Raw genomic sequence first — 6,000 nt, 5'->3', positions numbered from 1 at the left:
GGGATTTGGAGAAGTGAAGAGAGACATGTAGATTTTCAGACGTGGGAAGGTGAGTGTGCTATGATCAGGAGAAGCTAAGAGATCTTACTTTTCCATATTAAGGGCACACTCTACTTTCCTATTTCTAAAATGATTTTTTAAAAATATTTATTTACTTAAGTAATCTCTATACCCAATGTGGGGCTGGAACTCATGACCCCAAGATCAAGAGTCTCACGTTCTTCCAACTAAGCCAGCTAGACATCCTTCTGATAAGGTTTTAATTTTAATAAGCATGCTTTACATAAAGTTTTGGTAACTAGGATTAATGTTTTTACAAATAGGAAGTGCTAAATCACTAACGTATTTTCTATGATTTGTTTTTGTGATGTGATTATTCTAAATCATCATTGCTTTAGGATCTTGGGTGGCTGATACAAAGTGGCTTAACAAAGTCAGAAGAAAAGCAGTGTAAATGTGAGAAGATAGTGAGCACTAAAGAATGTGAGCGCACGGCACTGTTTGCAATAGCAATATTTGAAAACAACCTTCATTGTCCAATAAGTGACCGATTAAATACATTCATACAAAAAGAAACCATGCAATAATTAAAAACAATGCTGTAAAAAAGTGAATTCATTGACATGGAAAGATATGTTAAGTAGAAAACTCTAGCTGCAAAACAAGATCCCAATACGACCTAGTTTTTATTTTAAAAACATGTCTCTGTCTCCTTCTATATCTTCCATTCCACTCTCCCTAGTTTTTCAAAAGTATCTGGAGAGATAAACAGTAGAAACAGGTCTGGCAGTTAGCACTGATTCATCTACATGGGAGGAATTAGGGTGTTTCCAACGGGTTCCTTCTAGTTTATCTGTATTTTCTGATTTTTCTAAAATAAATATGAATTGACTTATAATTTAAAAAGCCATTTTACAGAAAAAAAGAGATCAATCTAGGAAAGGGTGAGTCAGGGACACCTAGAGTACGTATCTGAGGTCAACATCATGCAGGACTATCACTATCTTTTCCCAGAAGAAATCCTTTGATGCCACCGTCAGAATTTAAAGCTAGCTAGATTGAATATTAGCCTGACTCAGCATGGTATTTCTTTTTGCTCTTATGCTAATGCTTAAAAGCTTGAAACTCTGCACTCTACTCCATCCATTTCATCAAATATTTATTGAGCACCTACTATGCGCCAAGCATTAAGGATTAACAAGACATAGTTCTGTTGCATTTTAAGTCAATAAGTGTACTCATAGAAAATCTGTACCTCTTTTAAAGTCCCAGATGGTTGTTCTGTTGATATTCTTAAGGAGGGGAAAAAACCCTCATAAGCAATCTTCATACAAGACACTGTCCAAAAAAGTTCATACTAAAAATAATCTATTCATGTTTTTACTGTTTTAACTCTTACAATATTTTAAACACAATGTAGCATTATGCCGAATAGTTTAAAAAAAAATACCCACATATTTGTGGCTCTTCACTATGATACCAACACTATTCTCCTTTTAAATCAATAGCCTTTCAATTCTTTTAGTAGAAATTATTTCAATCTGTTTAGTCTTTGAGCCAAACTCTCAATTTGACTTTGAGATCTGACTGGAGACTCCAGTTTCCATATAAGGCAAAGTTGTTTTTAAAGGCTAAGCCAGGCAGGCAGTATGTCCAAGCTAAAGTTGCTAAGCCCTGGGTAATCAACAATTAAACAATTAACAAACTAAAAACATTTAAATGTGCACTTACTGAATCTGAATATTTTACTAGTTACATTATATATTATAATTAATTTTATAATTAAAATTTTTATCTCAGTTAAGTAATTCTTATTCCTTCATCTTTGTTTTCCATTAATTGCTATTCCTATATCCAGAAGATTTTTTTTGCATGACCATTATCTTACCATGGAATTTACATGAATCAGTGTGTAAAGGAACTTGGTGATCACCATGTACCAGTATTTTATTTTGAGGAAGAGGAAATTTCAGCCCAGAAGTAAAGCAACTTGTAGGAGTATAAGTTGCCTTGCATAGTGCTTTTTGAAACATCAGTACATGATAACTGATAGCTATTGTTATTAGATGCTTGTCCCTCCAATTCTTAGTCCATTACTCTTACTTGCCTTAGATTATTTCTCCATACTATTTGGTTAAACCATTCTTTGGACTTGCATTCTGCATAAGACATTATGCATAATGTTTTTGTCATGGTATTTAATGGATCAATTTATTAATTTAACAAATATTTATTGAGTACCTACTAAGTATTAGATACTGGTCTTGGCATTAATTTAAATGTTAACGAAAATTATTAAACAGTGAGTATTATTTTAAATCTATACAAATAAGCATTTTTATGGCTAGTTCTCTCTCTCTGTCCTTCCCCCCCCCGTGTGTAGATAAATATGTTTCTTCTTTCCTGTGTGAAATCCTCTTAATTTTTTATTTTAACTGCCATTACATGCCAAACATACAGTATTGAAATAAGCTTGTTTCTGAGAAGCTTACACTGTCTACACTAAGTCTCCTGGGTTTTATTTTATAAAGAAATACTAATTTCCCAATTATAACACAAATTCTTTATTTCATAATCTTGAATAGGATGATACTTTCGAAAATTCTTTATCTCATTGGATTTAGGGCATTAAAGATTGCAGCATAATACTTTTCTTCTGGGCCTGCAGCATTTTGATTTTATTGTTAAGTAAAAAAGTTTTATTAATTTTAAGACTTTGCTTTCAGAATGAAACAAAATATTGCATATAATGCTGGTAGGTATGCCAGACCCGAAAATACTATTTTCCTTGTTTAAATTATCTGTCTCTATTGTAAAACTGGCAGTCAATTTTTAGTAACTTCTGATTTTTATATTTTTTCTGTTCTTTTTTCACCCCTCATGCAGCATTTTGATCCTATTTTCTTGCTCTCTTTTTTAGGTCTGCCCTAGCTTCTTTTTCCAGCTATTATTTGACTTTACGGGTCTTACTGTCAATGAATCTCAGTCCTTGGATTCCAAATTGCTATTCTATATCCATTTGCTCTGTTTTGCTCTTGTCAGCGAAAATTGTTGTTCTTTGCCTAGTGGGACCTCAAACCTCTGATAATCTTTGGCTCTTGCCTCATTCAGAGATGGGTGATGCAAGACAAGGGATACAGACTCTGTGGTTATACATTCAGGATCTCTCCCAAATTTCCCAAAGACTGAGACTCTAATCTCCATCTACAGGCAAACAACAAAGAAAGTTGCAGAACCTCAAAAAAAGGGGTGGGGGAGGTGGATTTGTGTAGGTAGTATTTTCAGCTCTGGACCTAAGGACAAATATTATCAAGTTAGTATGGTCATACATATAAGTAGCTCCTGAACTTTTTGCAGGGGAGAGAGAGAAAGCTTAAAAATTGTTTGTAGGTAGTGATATTAAAATGTCACAAACACAAAAAGGTTCCATGATGCTTGCAAAATAACTACAATACAAACAACTAACCAAAGTTTTATATCTGATTCATAGACGGGGTATGAAATAGTACTGTGGATGGGGTCACCTGGGTGGCTCAGTCAGTTAAGTGTCTGACTTCGGCTCAGGTCATGATCTCAGAGTACTGGGATGGAGCCCTGCATCAGGCTCCCTGCTCAGCACAAGTCTGCTTATCCCTCTCCCTCTGCCTCTCCCCTCCACTTGTGCTCTCTCTCTCTCTCTCTGTCTCTCTCTCTCAAATAAATAAATAAAATCTTTTAAAAAAAGGAATAGTACTGTGGATGCTAAAACCAATGTCAGACTAGCCAAGTTCTAAAGTTACACCTATTGATACTATACTAACCAGTATTTCTAAATTTTAGTTTTAGGTCACACATAGCACTAATATACCAATAAATAGAAACCATACGTGTATGTGTCAAAATGCAGGAGGAAGATCACAGCTAAACTTTATAGAAAAACCTACCACCACGTAATTAAGCATGCTACAAAAACATTTTAGGCTATTTTTCTATTTATATTCCTATGTACATTGAAGATAGAGCCAAATAGTGAATGAGTTTATGGGACGGTATAAAGGTCATTTTTAAGTCCTGCTTTTGGGTGTGTCAATGTTTTGTCATAACAGCAGAAGGAAGGTTGAAACAAAGTTGTAAATATCATAAAAGGAAAAAAATACTGTTGAAAAAATTCTGTCTTTAAAAGCAGTGGCAAACCCCCCTGTCTCCCTAGAGTCTGCATTGTCACCCTCCCAATAGATGGTGAGCTTTCAAGCAAACCTCTCCAGGAAGCCAGTATCTTTCTAAACAAGGACAGCAGGTTTCTCTCTATTGTCGCTGCTTTCTCTCTCGCCTGGGAATTGGTTTGCCTTTCGACAGCAACCCAGGAAGGGGTGGTGCGCCCCAAGTTAGCATGTCTCTGCCAAATACCAGAGGCTCTTCTTTGGAGGAGGGAGGCTCCTCCTTTGGACGTGAGGCGCCCCTACCAGAGCGCGCGCTTACAGAAACGGAAACCACTAGCTGTGCCTAAGTGAGTCAAGTGATGAAATCAAGACTAGCACATGGGAAGGAAGCTCACCCAATAGCTCACGAACCTAACTGGTGACAGAAGCTGCTGAACCTTGCTCGAGGAAACCATACGAGCCAACAGTTGCAGCCGTCATGAGGTGGTTCTCGGGGGCACTGGGTCCCCCAGGCTCCGGGCAGTGCAGCCCTTCATTTTGGCGAACCGTAGAGAAGGGAAGAAGTGTGTGAGGGAAATATAGACCTTCTGGTTCCCCAAGGACCCAGACTGAGTTCTGGTTACAAGGTGACCACTGCCACCAGGTCAGGGCAGGACTCCTCGAATGTAGACGGGCGGAGGCGTGCCTCGCTTGGAGAACTAGCCTCACGTCCGCGGCGAGAGAAGGGGCGCGGCGGCTGCGCTCCGCCCGGACGGCGCCCCCACCCAGCGCGCGCGGCGCTCGGTCCTCACCTGGAGCGCTCAGGTAGGGCTTGGGCGGGGCAGGAGGCTGGCGCGCAGGCGCGGGACGGGGGCCTCGCCCCTGCCGACGTCGCAGGCTGGAGCTCACCTGGGAGACTCCAAGAGGAAGCGGAGCCTCGGTTCGGCCTCTCCTGGCAACGCAGGAGGCCCAGCGGGAAGGCAGGAGGCGGCGGCGGCGGAGGAGGAGCTGGACTGAGCGGCAACTGTAGCGACAGCAACCAGAGGCGCCGCCGCCGCCACCACCTGCACCTGGCGCCCGGCCCAAGTCCAGCGCCCGCCCGGCCGCTGCTTCCCGCCGCCCTGCCGTGCCCACCCGCCAGGTAAGCGGGCGGGCCGGCGCTCGGGCCGGGGGCGGGGGACCAGTAGACCCTGGGCAGCGTCGGAGGGGGCGGTGGGACGGACTCGGAGGTTCACGTGGTAGGGAGAGGGGTACGGTCCCAGTAGCCGGTTGGAGGTGGTCTCGAGAGCAGTGTTTCAGTTGCCCCTCCCGAGACGCCGAAAGGGGCGCCCGAGGCCGGGGCAGGTGGCGCTCCGGGGGTAGCCCAGTCGCCCCTGGCAGCCTCTGTAGGGAGGCTCCCGAGGAGCCGGACCCAGGCAGAAGTCCTGGTGGTCCGCAGCTTGACCCTGGAAGAGTCTCAGAGTGGGGGTCTGAGGGACTGGGCTAGCCGCGAGACGGCCGCGTTTCCACGCGTGCTAACAGGTTGCTGGGCTCCTCTTGTCCCTGTACGGGGACGGAGGGGTGGGGAACAAGTCCGCGACGGGAAAGGGCATGGCTTTGCCCGGCAACTTTCCCAGCCGGACCCCAGACAGTCCTAGGCTGGAAACCGCGGCCGCCCGAGCCATTTAAATGGTTTCCGAGTGGTTTGGAAAGCGCTCTGTGGTCGGGACGCGGACATCCCTCTCTCTCTCCCTCTCTCTGGTCTCTACACTTTTCCGGGTGCACTCCCTAAGCCAGAGCTGCGCCCACTTTCCGGTTTTTTCGAGAAGAGTTATTTTCTTCGTGGCAGGAAGAAATCCAACTGCCACTCACTAACCGCACACCATCTCGTTAAAGGACCTGT

The 6,000-nt window shown here is 43.1% G+C and overlaps 1 protein-coding gene across 4 annotated transcripts in view; it reads left to right on the top strand.

The window, feature by feature from the left end:
* The first annotated feature begins 4,530 nt into the window (after nucleotides 1–4,530).
* GALNT3 (polypeptide N-acetylgalactosaminyltransferase 3) overlaps nucleotides 4,531–6,000 on the top strand; it is a 46,086-nt gene continuing 44,616 nt past the window's right edge. For 2 of the 4 annotated variants that reach the window (XM_045780562.2, XM_087861150.1), the window contains exon 1: nucleotides 4,532–5,259. The gene's annotated coding sequence lies outside the window, so the exon portion shown is untranslated. Of the gene's footprint in view, nucleotides 5,260–6,000 lie in introns of all 4 variants that reach the window. The other 2 variants (XM_087861153.1, XM_045780567.2) reach the window with 2 other exon arrangements.

The sequence above is a fragment of the Ursus americanus genome, chromosome 1 (assembly GCF_024610735.1).
Source record: "Ursus americanus isolate L20-20 chromosome 1, mUrsAme1.1.p, whole genome shotgun sequence".
Classification (NCBI taxonomy): Eukaryota; Metazoa; Chordata; class Mammalia; order Carnivora; family Ursidae; genus Ursus; species Ursus americanus.
The sequence above is the reverse complement of the archived record's forward strand: the minus strand, read 5'-3'. Positions and strand labels throughout refer to the sequence as shown.